This window comes from Vipera ursinii (genome assembly GCF_947247035.1).
Source record: "Vipera ursinii genome assembly, chromosome: 2".
Lineage (NCBI taxonomy): Eukaryota > Metazoa > Chordata > Lepidosauria > Squamata > Viperidae > Vipera > Vipera ursinii.
Window position 1 is genome coordinate 27,999,533 of NC_139513.1, and position 17,310 is coordinate 28,016,842.

A 17,310-nucleotide genomic window follows, 5' to 3' on the forward strand; every position below is an offset into this window, starting at 1 on the left:
GCCATGTGATATCACCATCTGTGACCTTCTCAGCCAGCTTCTGACAAGCAAAGTTAATGGGGGATGCCAAATTCACTTAATGACTGCATGGTTCACTTAACAACTGAGGTGATTCCCTTAAGAACTGTGGCAAAAAAAATCATAAAATGGGGCGCAACTCACTTAACAACTGCCTTGCTTAGCAACTGAAATTTTGGGCTTGGGCTAAATTGTGGTCGTAAGTCAAGGACTATGAGAAGGAAGGACTCACTGGAGAAGAGCCTAATGCTGGGAAAGATTGAGGGCAATAGAAGAAGGGGACGACAGAGAATGAGGTGGCTGGATGGAGTCACTGAAGCAGTAGGCATGAGCTTAAATGGACTCCAGGAGATGGTAGAGGACAGGAAGGCCTGGAGGAACGTTGCCCATGGGGTTGCGATGGGTTGGACACAACTTTGCAACTAACAACAACAAGTCAAGGACTACCTATCTATATGTAATATTTTTCAAATTATATGCTTTCTTCAATCCTCATGAGACAAACTTTCAGGTTGTAACTTGAAAATCTTTTTTCCCCCTTTTTTTGGAGAAAAAGACTACTTAATCTCAGCATCACCACTGTCTCTAGGTCAGGGCTTTTCAACTTTTTCACCCATTGTACCATTTTTAGGTTTTGGCAACATCCGAGTACCACCAGTCGCCTAGCAAGGTATCAAAAACCTGACAGCCCTGCAGCTTCAGCCATCTCTCACTCAGGCTTCTGCGGTGCTACCACCAGTTCAGCTCATTCCCCTCCCCTGCTACCACTTTCCCAGGATGGTCGCGTACCACCTGCTAGGTGCCAATGTACCACAGGTGGTACCTGTACCACTGGTTGAAAAGCCCTGCTCTAGGTACACAGGGAAAACACTGGTCCTATACGTATCTTCTGATAAACTACAGCCTGGGTTCAAAACATTGGATTTTTCCTCCGACGGGGTTTAGGTTCTGCCTATCTGATGGAGCAACTTACATTATGATGATGCAATATTACCTAGTTTGGGTAAATAAATGTCTACAAGAAAACAACCAAACTCAGAGAGCACCAAGGACCCCTCAACTTAGTTTTTTTCCCCCCCATACATCCCACTCAATCTAAGCTGCAATCACTAATGAAGTCTCATGTAAGTCCAACTCTTATTTGCCAAGCCTGCTTTTAAATGAAGCTTGCCTGTTTGCACATCATGCTCAGTTTAATCCTTACTAATTTTAGGTGAGTTTAGTTAATTGTCCCCAGAACAGACTCTCTTAATTGTTCGAGCGTCACATTACATATATACCTGAGAAGGTGGATTGGGAGCAATTTATTCTTTCTTTTTTTTAACCCTTCTCTTTTTAATAGTCCTGTATTATTATTTTAAAAAAAATGGGGGAGGGACTGAAAGAAAACCAGTAATTAAAGTATCTCTACTCCCCTGGGGGTAATTAAGAAGCTATGCATCAGTAATCTTCCAGCTATAAACAATGAGATGAAATCCAAGGGCTGGATTTAATGATGGAAAGGCCCTTTGTTGAATGTATTTTCAAACAAACATTAGACAAGTCCTGGCTACGGGGACAGATACAGCAGGATAATATAGTATGATATTAAGTGCTCTTTAGAATATGCATTTCGGTTTGGTCTCTGGAGAACAGCATCAGTTCCTGATGCGGAAACTACCGTCTTCAGATCAAAATACTGAGAGTCAGACTGGCATGGCCAACGGTGCTGTGCATAATTACTGGCGGGAGAGAGAACTGGATGAAGGCCGCAACAATCTGGGTTGTGATTTGTGGGGGGATTTCTAATCCAAATTTCAAGGGGAAATTTGGTGTTTCTTTGTTTATATTCTGTGACTCAATTTTAAATCACACATGATGGTATTCCTTGCAAAAATCTTTTAAGCAATGGTGCTCTGTGCAGCCAGGCACATCTGGGAGTTTCCCCAGATGTGAATTAAGAGGAGATAAGGAGTTAAATTCACATTAAAACTATTTTTCTTTTTATGTGGTGAATCAGGCAAACACGCTGACTTGAATTTCAGGTCTTTATGTCTCCTGCGGATACTCGGCACCCGGTTTCTTTTCTCTGTACACTTTTCACACCTGCTCTGCATCCCTCATCAATTTAAACCAGAAGGGGTGGAAAACACCCAACCTGGGGGATGCTGGGGTATTTCCACCAGCCGTAGAGAGAGCACTTGCATGTTAATTAAGAACGCTAATAAATTTTACCCTATCCAACAACAGATGGGTAAGCATGCCTATGAAATGTCCTAATATTGTATCGTGTTACAATAGAGTTGCCAGGCTGAGTTTGGGCTGCAAAATTCTGGATGAGCATTGGGTAAGAACAAAGAAATATAAAAGCTTTAATTTTTTGCTATCATCTACTGTTCATCCAGATTTTTGCAGCCTAGATCTGGAAGCTGCTTATAGCAAAGCAGACTCTGGCAAAATAGTTCATATCTAACCATAATTCAAATGTTGGGTGCGATGTTTAATGAGAGACTGCTGAATCAGTGCCAGATGGTTGCCAGCCAGAGAAGACAGCTAACTCCCTACTACGCAAGCAACAGCCCAGAGAGACTTTCTATTCAGAATCAGTTAGACTGGGAGGTTTAACATTTATTTTGAACTCCGCTTTGTATCTATCACTAGTTAATAGAACAGTGGTGCTAAAATGGGAAACAGATCCTGCAACAAAGCTGAATGCGTACTTTGCCACACATTTGCACCAACAGCACCATCATAGGCCCCCACCAAGTAGGCACACAATGCACAGACACCCTCTAGTATGATATCAGCCATCTTCTGCCGGCAATGTCCATCTGGATGTTATTTATTTGCTTATATATATTTATATGCCACCCATCTCACCAATAAGGCAATCCTGGGTTGTATAAATAGAGGCATAGAATCAAGATCACGCAAAGTACTAGTGCCACTTTACAAAGCCCTAGGAAGACCACATCTCGAATACTGCAGCCAGTTTTGGTCACCATATCATAAAAAAGATGTTGAGAGTCTGGCAAAAATTCAGAGAAGAGCAACTAAAATGATCAAAGGCCTGGAGATCAAAACGTATGAAGAACGGCTGTGGAACTTGGGCTTGTCTAGACTAAAGAAGAAATAGGGGAGACATGATAGCAGTATTCCAGTATCTGAGGGGCTGCCACAAGGCAGAGGGGGCCAGGTTGTTCACCAGAGCACCAGAGGGAAGGACAAGAAACAATGGTTGGAAGCTGATCCAAGAAAGAAGCAACCTGGAATTAAGAAGAAACTTCCTGACAGTGAGGACAATCAACCAGTGGAACAGCTTACCCCCAGAAATCGTGGGTGCTCCGTTGCTGGAAGTTTTTAAAAAGAGATGGACAATCACCTGTCTGAGATAGTATAGGTCCTCCTGCTTGAGCAGGGGGCTGGACTAGAAGACCTCCAAGGTCCCTTCTAATTCTATTCTATTCTATTCTATTCTATTCTATTCTATTCTATTCTATTCTATTCTATTCTATTCTATTCTATTCCATTCCATTCCATTCCATTCCATTCCATTCCATTCCAATTTTAACCTTGCAGGGATACTCAAAAATAGCTATTTGGGAACAAGGAAATTTTGCCAGCACAGTTGACCGAGACACTGCTGAACTCACATATATCAATAGATTTCTGACACACTCAAAAGATCTCAACAAACACACAGTGAGTTTTTAACTCATTACAATTGCTAGTTGATGAACATGTAATGAAATGTCTGCCAGAAAATTACTAAGGTCAGAGAGCACCAAGGACTATACAGTTCTACTCTGAGCTACAAGTATTCTCTTCTGCTGAAAACAACCCAGCGGCTATCTTTAAAACCTTGCAGAATTCCCCTTGTTTCTTAGCAAGGGAAGTCAGGAATATCTTGACAAGACAGAGTAAGGAATTAAAAATCTGTGCAGAGGCAATAATTATCTACACTGTTGATACGATATTTGTCTCAAGTTTGCTGTTTTGTCTCAGTAGGAGACTTAGGAGATTAGAGAGAGATGGATGTTCTGTACACCTGTACATTGGATCACAGCCATGCCTGAAACCCAACTCCCCTAAGCTGCTTGGTGAGGGTCTTGTGTTCCCTGATTCTCTGCATGAATAGCCTGGGAGGCAGACATGACCCTTTTGTTGCCTCTTCCTTCCTACTGGCATCATTTGAGGCCATCTGCGATCATCTGGACGCTGAAGTCACTTTGGCGCCTTGCATTTCTGTTTCTTCCCTCTTTCTCTCTCAGACAGGCACCCGTATGCACCTTGGTTAAGACAAAAGCTGTAATTAAACAAAGCCTTTCTCCTCCCAGTTAATTTTATTTGGGTTCTGATATATTCAGCTGGGAGAGGCATGAGTATGTGTAAGGCAGAAAGGAGACTTGATTGTACCTACTTGGATTTTCTGCAGCTGCAGTGTCTGGAACAAGATCACCAACAAGGGCTTGAAGAATAAGGACCCTATTATTTGAAGTAAAAATGACATGTAAACTAGGAAGGACTGGTGGATGACTTACCTAGGAAATAGGCATAAAGCTGAGACAATTACAGCTCTCTCCAACAGAATCCAGTCTAACAAGAGGCAAAACCAAAGTTCTCCTGCTACATGTGCTACAAAACATGTGTAGATATATTAAAGGAAGAAACTCAGCCTGGCTGCCATGCAAGAATAGCGTCTAAGCTGGACTTGATGCAGAAAGTTGATGCAATCAAAGATTCTTTAAACATAACCTTTCTCAAAAGAAAGCTTTTGAAACAGCACCAGAAATGTCCTTCTAAATTGCAGAACTCATTGAAGAAGCCTTTTTAAAAAAAAAAAAGTGGGGGGAACAGTCTGCAAACTGGTGCAGGACAAATTCAGCAGGATTGCGCACAAAGAAAATGTGCTTTGAAGGAAAAAACAGTATATTTTCCTGTACATTTAGAACTCCAGCCTGAAGAATTACAACAACAGATTCATCTAAAATATAAAGGGAATTATTAACATAATCATGGTATTGTAATTGTTTTCTCTCTCTAATGGCTCTGTAGATAGTGACCCCCTCCCCCCGCCACGGGTACGCTGGTCAGCTATGTTGTCACAGGGATCCACAAAGGCTTGAAGAAGCGTTATGATATAAATCTTGAGTCTTAGGGCTCTGTGGCTATGGTCTGTGGCCACAAAGGTCATTTAAAGGGGGTCCGTGATCAAGAAAAGGTTGAAAATCACTGGTTTAACCCATTTTATCTCACCCTCCAAAGCCAAATGCAAGCGATTCTCTCTCCGTGAACAATTTAAGTCAGCTACCCTGGAAGTCCAGCATTTTTATTTGGTTTCATTGGACTCTTATTCTCACCAAATAACGGGTTAAAAGGTTCCCCTGCACATGCGTGCTAGTCATTTCCGACTCTAGGGGCTGGTGCTCATCTCCGTTTCAAAGCCAAAGAGCCAGCGCTTGTCCGAGGACGTCTCTGTGGTCATGTGGCCGGCATGACTAGACACCAAAGGCGCACAGAACGCTGTTACCTTCCCACCGTAGTGGTCCCTATTTTTCTACTTGCATTTTTACGTCCTTTTGAACTGCTAGGTTGGCAGAAGCTGGGACGAGTAACAGGCACTCACTCTGTTATGCGGCACTCGGGATTCAGGTTACCCATTAATAAAATGGCCGCTGCAAGAGCTTATCTAGAACTCAAATGCCCATTTCTCAGGAATCCAATAATTGAGATAGCTCCCTCCCTTCACCATACCATACCTGTGACTTTTTTTTTTCTATAGAGGTAGACCAGCTTCCAGAGTAAAGAATGAGATTTAATAACCTATTTTTGTTTGTTTTTTTAAAGCACTTTTTTGGGCCTACCAGGAGTAGGCAACCTTGGCTCTTTTATGACTTGTGGACTGGCTCAGGAATTCTGGGAGTTGAAGTCCATGAGTCATAAAAGAGCCGAGGTTGCCTACCCCTGGCCTACACAAATCCCATGTACTTTCTTGAAAATGATGATGTCAGAAGCCGGCAGTTTGCAGGTTGTCTGCCTTCTATTCTTCTAAGAATCTAAGTTAAAACTAATAAGGTGGGACAGAGAATTTGGCAAGCACCAAGGGAGATGTCTCATGTATGTGGTCCTCATATGGTCTAACCTTGGACTAAGGCAGTGGTTCCCAACCTTTTCTATACCCCGCACCCCTAGAACGCCTCTGATATATTCTCGCACCCCTTACAAAAGTTCGAAATAATGGCAACAAATTATGCATATACACTATAATTTTGAAAACACAAGTTTTCACACACCCTGGAATATCGTCTCGTACCCCCCGGGGGGGGGGTGCAGGCACCCTGGTTGGGAACCCCTGGACTAAGGGGTGACTGATTTGACCAGCACACAAGTATCTTGTTCCAATCTGCTGCTTCTCTCATTCACCAGCCTCACTAGGCCTTTCAGTAGGAAAAGGACATCACAAAGCTCAGAGTGGCTATATACAAATGTGCTCCATTCGGTCACGGATAATTTAAATTACAGTTTATGGAATTAACTGATCCATATACCAACCCCTTGGGTGGGGTTCATATGACACCCTTTGCTAAAACATGATTGGCTAGTTCTGGTTGAATGCGTTGTGCAAATACATACTCTGGGTTTACATAAAAGGCTTTGGGGGTAACTGAATTAAACCCAGTTTGCCAAATTCATACAACGCCCTGAGCTATCAACTAAGCAACGGGGTTTCCACACCGTTCTTAGGAGAACGAAGTTTGGGAAAAGAAAAAAAAAGAAGCAGTATTTAATGAAGCGAGTAGTAGATTGGAAAAGCAGTATTTAATGAAGTGAGTAGTAAGTTTGATAAACGCAGTCTTTAATTTCGTAGGAAGTTTGAAAAAAACAATACTAAATAGTCTGGAAAAGCAGAATCTGATAATCTGATAAGTGCCTCCGATCAAAGAATGTCGATTGGTGGCCCCCAGGGGGAGGGCCTTCTCTGTGGGCACGCCAGACCTGTGGCCCCCGACCTTCGCTCCTTCCGGCGCTATCTAAAAACTTATTTATTCGAGCAATCTGACCTGGTTTGATGGGTTAGGGTTGGGGTTTTAATATGTCTTTTAATTACTGTTTTATATTCGGGCATAATATTTAATTGTTTTTTTTAACTTTTGTATTTCGTTTTTATATTTATTGCCCTGTACACCGCCCTGAGTCCTTCGGGAGAAGGGCGGTATAAAAATATAATAAATATAAAATATAATTTGGAAAAAAAAGTAGTAAAGTGAGTAGTATGTTTGGAGCGTGGGGGGGGGAGAGAGAAACAGTACTTAATGAAGTGCGTTTGGCAGGTTGCATCGCAGCCGCTAGATCTGTAACGGAGCATAAACGACTGTACAGAGCGGAAGGCCACGCAACCTCACGGCTGCCACCAGGGCAATTCCCTCCGAAGACCTGTAACCTCCACCGACTCCAGCGGGCCTGTTCTTGCCCACCGACCCGTCGAAAAGCCTACGCTGCCATCCGCTCCGGGAGATTCCTCCGCTGAAGCGGAGGTATGGGACGCTCGGGAGGAGAGAGAGGGAAAAAAAAGCCGGGGCCGTCGGTCAGCTTGTAACAGGAGACGAGCGTCCGTCACTACGGAGCCGGTAGCAGGGCGGGCACAGCCCAGGAGCGGCTCGGCCAGAAGTTAATAGCAAAAGCGAAAGTAGCTGGGCGGCAACTACAGCCGCTGCAACACCGACGGTAGTTTGCTTAGCAAAAAAAAAAAAGCAGAAGTTAGTTTAGGCTTGGTGTGTGTGTGTGGGGGGAAACAATAGGAGGGGGGATTCCGGCCTGCCCCAACAGCCCTGATTGGTCGAGATGGGCTTCCCAGGAGGAGAAGGCGGCGGCGCGGCGCGGGGGGGGGGCGGAATTCGTCGATCATCTCAGCATAAAATGCCCGGGAAGGAACGGAGCAAAACGGTCCGGAGCGCAGTTTTTTGCGCGCGGCGAGCCGGTCAAACAAACTGCTGTCTCCCTGCAGGCGAGGCGAGGCGAGGCGAGGCCTGGCCGGGCTCCTGCTAACTTTTGGGACGACCCAGCAGGGCCAAGCAAGACCACCTGCCCGGCGATGCCGCTTTCTGAAGTCTGCCAGGTGAGAAGGAGGGAGGGAGGGAAGGAGGGCTCTGCAAACAGGGGCAGCGGGAGAGCCGCACGTGCTCTTGCAGGTGGGCGCGCCAGAAGGCGGGAGAGGCGAGACCCGCGAATAGATCCGATTCCTCCCGCCGCGTTTCCACCCGTGACTTTTCTACGGGAGGCAAAGCGTTTCCAAGGGTGGACTCGGCGAGGCGGCGGCGCGGCGCGGCGGCTGAGCCGGGAGGCGGAAAGGACTTGCCCCCGGGCCTTGGGGCCAGGGCGCGGCCGGCTTAAGGAAGCGGAGCGTGGCCTCGAAGCAGCCAGGAGCTGAGCGCCTTCCTGCCAAGGTTGGGTTTGCCTCTCATCTTCTTCAGGGTAACCTCTCCTCTCTTTTTGGCCGTGGGATTCCTTTTAGTAAGTGCGACGAGTGGGAGCTTCCAGCTGATGGCTGCATCTTGATCAAGGCAAGGGAAAAATTCCTTCTGGGCTGTGAGGGCCTTTCCTGGTGACCTGAGTAGGGCCCCGTGAGAGAAAAAGACAGAAGTGTGGGGTCATTTATTTATTTTTTACTCCTCATCTTGGGTGAAGCGGCCATGATTCATCCCATGGTGCCAAGTACGGTTATTTATTTATTTTATTTATTTAGATTTATATACCGCCCTTTCCCGAAGGACTCAGGGCGGTTTACAGGGCATTATTCCCTTTGTCTTGTACGGTATTCCCTTTGTCTTGCCAGAAATTAATATTAGGGTGACCTCAGGCAACCAATCTGCAACATGGGAATAATAGCAACGGTTTTAAGACTGTTGTAAAACGAATCTCAGAGCATCCCCTAATTCCCAGGACCAGAAGTATCCTAGGTACAGATGTACTTCTCAATAAGTAATTAGTATTGTACGGGAAAGCAAATCTTAACTAAAATGAAGGAACAGATAACTACATAAGATTGTAGCTTGAATTAAAAGGAAACATGTTGATCCAACTCAGTTTATTAGAACTGAATATACAAGTTCTTATTGCTGCCGGTTGCCTACCGTATTAGAAGACAGAAAGCTGTATTTTGACTCTCCTGCCTCTTATTTTATGTATTTATTTTTAAGAAAAAATGTATTTGGGGAGAAATAGAAGCCGAACAATGCCTCTGCTGTTATTTGGATGTAAATTACTTCCCCCATGCATTAGGGGAACTTTTTTTTTTGATGGATAGAAAGTTTGTGTCTTTCAGAAGATGAAGTTTTTTCCCCCTTCTTGCATTTCCGTTCCAGAAAAAGCTGCTATTCATGGTTTCCTTAGTTTCATCTGTTGAAATTATGCAACTTTTAAAGACACAGCTCCTTTCAGAAATAGATTCCTGTAGATCCTAGTTCCCTTCTTGTAGTAAACCTTCCTGCTCTCACATTGAGCATTTTGATTTTTGGGAAACAACCACCCCTCCCCCAGTGGCTTACCTGCTGGAGAAAACACATTTTAAAAAGATGTGAAATTGCTTTTCTTTTAAATTGGGGTGCCAAATTAGTGGCATCTAGTTGATCGGCGGTATTCACTGATGTTCTTCATAACCAGTGGCAGCATATTATTGCCTCCATCTGCACTAAATAATTCTATTAATGTTGTTGAAATCGGCCGGTGAGCTGAATTCAAAAGAAGACTGGATTACTGCTTTTTTCATTATCTAGGAAAAGGAATTTCGTTAGATACAAGTAGATGATCTTTCCTCTACTAAACAAAAGGTGTTCTCTTTTGCATATGGCCAACCCTATGTAGGTCCTGTTGAAAAAGGAATATTCTTCTGTGGAGCTAATGCCAATTCCAGGCATTTTGTGTGTAGACTGACTTAGAGAGCTTTTAAACAGAACAAAATGTCCAAACGAGCTGAGGTTTTACAAGTTTAAGACTAAGGTATTGGTTCCAGATTTAGTCGTAACCTGAAAATGGGCTATTGAAATCAGCAGCTTGTAAATTAGTCATGAATGACTTCAGTCCCATGGATATCAATAGATTTACTCTTGTTATGACTACGCCTGGATCAAGCCCAACAACCACAGGTTGAACAATGATCCAGGATGATTTGTGTGCAGATTGTTTTTAGGAGTTCAGAAACAGCTTGGAGAGAACTTAGCATGAGACTGTTTCTCTTTTTTTAAAAAGAGGAAATTGAAGAGGTGGGTAGGAATAGTACCCATATATGTGTGTTGATACTTGCCTTTTTGTGTCTGTTTTTTAAAAAATGCTTTTATACACCACCTCCTTAAAAGGGGCGGGTTGGCTTTGTGAAGATTAAAGTACAGTTTAGAAAATCTTAAGATTGCGGCTATTTATTTATTTATTTATTTATTTATTTATTTATTTATTTTATTACATTTATATACCGCCCTTTCCCGAAGGACTCAGGGCGGTTTACAGGGTAATTAAAAACCAAGATACAAAAGTTAAAAACAAATTTTAAAAAAAATTATATTTGTCCCTGCATAAATAAAACCCCAGTTAAAATAAGATTAATCCTCAGCCTGGGCCAGAGAGCTCGAAGAGCCAGGTCTTCAGGCCCCAGCGGAATGAACGGAGGTCGGGGTCAGTCCTCAGCTCCACTGGCAGCTGGTTCCAAAGGGCAGGCGCCCCCACTGAGAAGGCCCTATCCCTGGGTGTCACCCGCCGGCAATCTCTTACCGGTGGCACCCTGAGAAGACCCTCCCTGTGGGAGCGCACTGGACGAAGGGAACTTGATGCCGGCAGCAGGTGTTCCCTCAGATATCCTGGACCCAAGCCACTTAGGCTATGATCTAAGGTGGGAATACTGAAAAAACTATATGGCATTAGGTAAGACTACTGGGCTTGTTCGGATAGGTGTTGGTTTGACCTAACTGAAACATATGATGCAGAGCTGTGTTCTTTATAAAGGGATGTGGTTTTGATGTAAGTTGTGGCTTCTTAGCTGTGCATATCAGAGTTCAATAAATGTTCATATCCTTTTGAGTGTGGAAGGTTTTCAAATTGAAAACCTTTTTAGTTTTTTTTCAACTGGGCTTTTAAATAACATTTTCTGGTTTTCTTCTTAAAACTGAAAAATGCACATGCATACAGTATGTGCAAATCTCCAGCCATATTACCAAACAAATGTATGCAAAAAGTACCTATGTTGAACTTCTACAACAGTGATTGGAAACATTCCTCTCTAATGTTATTGAACTACAGTTCCTTGCATGCCTCATTTTTGATCATACCGCTTAGAACAGGGGTCCTCAACCTTGGCCACTTTAAGACTTGTGGACTTCAACTCCCAGAATTCTGGAAGTTGAAGTCCACAAGTCTTAAAAGTGGCCAAGATTGAGGACCCCCCCAGCTTAGAACACCTGTAGGGTCAGAGCTTCTCATCTCTGCTATATAATCCTATATTGCCGTTCCAAAGCAGTACTACAGTATTAGTGCTTTACATCATTAATACTGCTACTCCAGTGTTTTTAATCCACATGCCTCCATTGTCTACCTAACATGCTAAAATGGGCTAAACTAAAATGAATATGGACTACTGTGGAAGCCAATACTTATAGTAACTGCATTACTCTTTCAGATTTCTTTTGAAAAATGGACATCTTTGAAGAGAATGTATTTTAACCTCAGCAACTTTTAAGCTGTATGCACTTCAACTCCCAGGATTCCCTAGCCAGGATGCTGGCTGGGGAATTCTGGTCATCAACGTACGTGCAGTTTAAAGTTGCTAAGGTTGAGATATACTGCTTTGAGCAGTTTAATACCATAAGCAGTGCTGAGAAATGAAAGGTGATTACATCTGGATGTCTCTGCCTCCCAATACAGCTAGTCCTGAACTTACATTCTTTTAGTGATCGTTCAAACTTAAAACAGCACTGGAAAAAGTGACTTACGACCATTTTTCACATTTAACGACCGTTGCAGCATCCCTGTGGTCATGTGATCAAAATTTGGACACTTGGCAACTGGCATGTATTTATGAAAGTTACAGTATCCTGGGGTCATGTGATCACCTTTTGCAACCTTCTGAGAAGCAATCAGTGGGGAAGCCAGGTTTACTTTTAACAACCATTTAACTAGCATAACAACTGCAGCAATTCACTTAAGAAGTGTGGCAAGAAAGATCATAAAATGGGCCAAACTCAATAATTGTCTTGTTTTAACAATAGCTCAATTGTGGTCGTAAGTCGAGGACTACCTGTAAAACGTGAGAAACTGAACATTATATTATCCATGATACTTCTGAAATTAGACGGGGCCTGAGAATCCTATAACAATTCTACTAAAAGTACTTAGGAACGTCACCCATTGCTTGCACCATTGATACAGTTGCCAAGCAAGTAATGTGAAGCAGGTGCCAGTCAATCCAGCGCTTGTTTTATAGCACAGTCTCAGGTAAAATCACCTCTTATTTTGGAGTGAAGGGTTGAGTCTGCGGATTGGAGGGATGAGTGGAAATAACCAGGCAGAGGTGGAAAACCTATGGGCATCCAGAGATTAATGAAATACTGGGCCCATGCTGGCTGATGCTGTTGGTAATTCCGCAATATTTAGTTTCCCTATTCCTAGTGGCACTTAGACCCTTTCAAGGGTGATGTACCTTTAAGAGTTACACAGAAAGGTGCTCTGCTTCCTTTTATCTCTGGAGCTTCAGGAATTTGTGGAATAGGTGTATTGATTAGAGCCAAGGATTTGGCGGCTGTTAGTGGCCCATTCCCCCAAAGCCAATATTTTCTCCCTCATTGAGGTCCTTCTCTGGTCCTCCATGTCAACCCTTCTCATTGTTCCCACGAGAGTCTCTTCTCCTGTAGGTTCTCTTCGTCTCTAATTTCCTGGCTAATCATACAATGGTTACATCTGCTCTGCAAGAGAAAGGGTTACAAGGAAGTTGAATAGCAATAAAAGATTTGAAATATGACCCAGGTAAATCCACTTGGCTGCACCCCAGAGAATATAATAGCTCTGGGGAACTGGGTGGCAACAGGCAGGAGGAAGATCATGGATACGCAGGAAGACTTCCCCCCCCCCCAAGTTCAATCTTTTTTCTTGTATGCCAAATCAATAAGGTGAAAGGGGGATGGGGGAGAAATAATCCATCCAAAAAAGGTTTTGCAGCAGGAATGGATTGTGGCCATGGAAAAGGCCTGTTCTGCTTAGAGAGCAATTATCGAGTTGCTTGCGTGAGTGATGTTGGGATAGATCTCTGATTTGCAAACATTTTTCTCCCGCCATTCAATACTGCATTAGCAACATTTCCAAACAAGTCTTGTGGGCTGAAAAGGTTTTCTTGGTACGCTTTCAGGCAGAAATCTTTCTGCACACCTGGTGCTTTCAATCTACAGGTGGCTTGGGCTTCTTATAACATACCTGAAATGGAATATGTTAATTAGCTGGTGAAAATCATTGCAACAGGATATGGTGATGGTCAGTTGGCTCGGATAGTTCTGGAAGATTTGACCAATTTGTGGCTCAGATCTACCAGAACCTGCTTGCCATTGTCCTAATAAATTTCTGGATCAGAGTTAATCGATTTTGAAGCAGAAGAAGTCTATGACTTTCCTTATCTATTTTCTGGTTCTTGAATTTCCAGGGATAACACTTTTTGATGGTACCAGAGCACACCTACCGTTCCTAATTTACTTAATCCACATCAATTAGCAGTCACAGTGGAAATGGTCCCAGCCATCTTGTTTTGATGATGATGAGATGAATGGCTGATGTGAAAAGGGGACAAAGCTTCAGTCATGTAGTTGTGGCTCCTTTATTAGCTTTTTCAACTCTTCTCGACAGCCAAAATCTTAATCCAGTATTTTGTTTCCTACAGAGGCCAACGACCTGCCTTATGGGCTCACATGCAGGAGATGGAGACATAAACGTCTCCTGATATGGCTCTCGGCAACTGGAACTTGGAGGCAAGCTACCCCCCCAACCGGAAAGTAACATGGAGTCTTCAAGATTAACAGGCCTTAAGAAATGTGTCTGTCAGGAATTTGCCCTATTTCTATGTGGCCATCCATACTGCCGGTCATCACCACATCTTATGGTAATGAATCCTGCCACTTAATGATGCACTGTGTGCAGATAAAGATCTGAACCTTGAAAAGCCAGATCTGAGTCTTCAGAGGGATATGAATCCAACTGCTGAGACTTTGAGATGGGTTTATTGACCTTCATTGAGGTTTGTCTACTTGCAGGATTTAACCATGCAGTGTTAACTGTCACTGAAATGATCCTCACACGCTTGCATTGTGTCATACTGTGTACTGTGTAGCTATGTCTCTCCAGCCACAAAATTCAATTCCTCCTATTTTGCTTTAACTCTGTTACCAGCTTCTGTGAAGGCTTAAGAATGGGCAACGGAATCCCAAAAGCAGCTGTTTTGTTCTGTTTTCCAGCTGCCCTTGGATTCCGTTCCTTGCTCTTTTGCCCACTTCTCCGGGACTTCATTCATTCTCTTTTGTAACTTACGGTATAGTGAACTGTTTGGGGAGCCACTGGAAGAAACAAGAACTTTAAAAAAAAATAAAGCACAAAGGTCCCATTTTGGTCAATTGTGAGAACTAGAAACTTATTTTTAAAATGATAAGCAATAAATTCAACATACACCAAAAAAAGTCTGAGCTGGCTACCACCAAGAGTAATGGATGCCACAGGACAATCTGTTCAGTGGCAACAAATTAGACTGATTTAAACAGACTGGTAGTTCTTAAATCAGCTAAATATCAAGAAGCATGAAACAGTAATAATGATAGTAATAAAACATGTTTTCCTCCTAGCTGATTCAATCTCGGGAATAATCTTGAAAGGTGAATTTTGCTGCTGTTCCTCCATGAGCTGCACAGTCAAGGAACTAATTTCAAAGTCATTGTCGTTGAGGGTGGCCTTCCCGACATGTGTTAAGCCTGCAACTTCTAGAAGTCTTAGCTTATTTGGAGAGTGTCAAGTTGGGAGAAGATGCCATAAAACCAATTCATGGTCAACTGGTCTCTCAGTGAGATAGCTGTCCTGGTGCGTAGGGTTTTGCGGACTTCCAGAGAGCACACGACAATCTGTTGTTCCTAAGTGTTGTGGTCACATGACAATTTTGTCTAAAGACTGCTTTGTTTAGCAACAATTCCAGTCCCAGTTAGGGTCATTAAACGACTACCTGTACTTCCAATGGAATATTAGTGAGGGAGCCTTCTTTCTGTTGAAAGTGGGAGCTTTGGCAGGAGGGAACAGACTGAGTGTGGGACTGTTGATAAGTTGAATTACAACGTTGTGTGTGTTTGTGGAGGAGGAACTCCTTCAGGTTTCCTCATATTTTTCTGTGCAGTGGTGATAAAAAACTATTTCCTGGAGAGAAGTCAGTAGAGCTAGGGCCTGCAGATGTTGCAGTAGGCTAGAGTTCCCTTTAAGGCAAAGTGAGCAGGATGTAATGAAGCAGGCATGAATTTTCCCCAAGTTCAGAGGAAACGAAATAATGCGTTTGGAAATGGCCTGGCTGAGTGGGCCTAGTGCCTGGGAGGATAGTATTTATCATTTGTCTTTTCTTGGGCTTGGAAACTGAGCCAGATCAGATCTGGTTACTCCAAAGAATAGATGGACAAGGCTAAACTCTGAAGGGAGAAAAAAAATTCTTCAAATGAGGCAGTGGTAAACCACTCAGTGGCGTAGTGTGGGTTGTCAGCACCCAGGGCAAGGCAAGTAATTTGCGCCCCCTAACCCGTTGGGCGGCCGCTGCACTGTCCTTCCCCCAGATAGTCCCTCGCTCTCTCTCCGCACCGCACGCCTGGCACCCCCCACTCCACAGTGGGCGGCTCGGATCGGATTCGCACAGCCAGCACTGCAGTGAGAGAGAGTGAGTGAGCGAGGCAGGGGCAGAGAGCTGCGAGTGCGAGCGCGCCCCCCTAATGAGGAATCTGAAAAGTGAGTTGCTGCTTCAGAGGGGTCAGTCTGGATTTAGATACCTCAGAACATGTCCTATGTTCATTGTGAGGCCAAAAGAGTTCCTTCAGCATGATATCTCATTCATTCATTTATTCAATTTCTATAGCCTCCACACCAAACAATTGGCTCTGGGTGGCATACAATAAACCTAAGCAGTCAATAAATACCTAAAACCATTACATTTTTAAAAACACATTAAAGCCATAAAAAACCCTATAAAAATAGAGCATAAGGCTCTAACAAAATAAAACACAACACCCTTGGAGGCAAAACTGAGGGATGAGAAGGTGCATTCAATCATGCCAATTTGTGTCATCCTCGAGTGCTTTAAAAAAATGTGTAGGGATACAGTTGTTTTCCTTCATGATCAAAAATGAAGGCAGATGCCTCTACTCAGCCAAAAGAAGCTAACATCCTGAGCCTCTTGGCCAAATCTGAGCCTGACTGGGATGCTTTTCATTTCCCCAACAAAGGGGGGGTTTGTATCCTTAAAACTGCTACTGTTTCCCGCATCCTTTTAAAGGTAGAAAAGCTCTTGCACCCAATATCGCTGGGCTATAGAGACTTGAAGAGAGTTCTGTAACAAGGTCGTCTCTGACTCAAGATTGGTCGCCATGTGAAGTTACAACCAACCTCCCCAGGGTTATTTAGTGCCCAGTTTCAAAATTCTGACTCCCAGTCATGTGATCATATTTTGGATGTTTGCTAACTGAGGGAAATTTAGAGCCGTTTGCAGTGCCCTGTCATGTGATCATGATTTACAATGTTTATTTCTGCTTTCCAGCAAAAAAATGCCCATTGGGTGCAATGGGTTTGCTTAATGACTCCCAGGTTCACTTAACAGCTCCCACAGAAGAGGTTGTAAAATCAGGCATAGTTATGTGGTAACTCACTTAACTACCAGCATGAGTTACGACTGTAATTCTGGCTTCAGTTCTCTAGCTTGCATCATAAATAGTTACTATGGATGCTTGTTCTGGATAAAAGAGATCCCTGGCGCCTCTAGATTTTGCTGAACGGCAGTTCTCCATAGGGTTGAAAGGGTAGGCTGTTGTGAGGATTGACATCATTCTACCCATTTTACAGAGTCAGCAGGAGAATGGCTGAAACTTCTTACCAAAAAGGGGAAACCCCTAGTGCAGGGGTCGGCAACCTCGGCTCTTTTATGACTCGTGGACTTCAACTCCCAGAATTCCTGAGCCAGCATAGCTGGCTCAGGAATTCTGGGAGTTGAAGTCCACGAGTCATAAAAGAGCCGAGGTTGCCGACCCCTGCCCTAGTGCTTGGTCCTAGCATATTGAT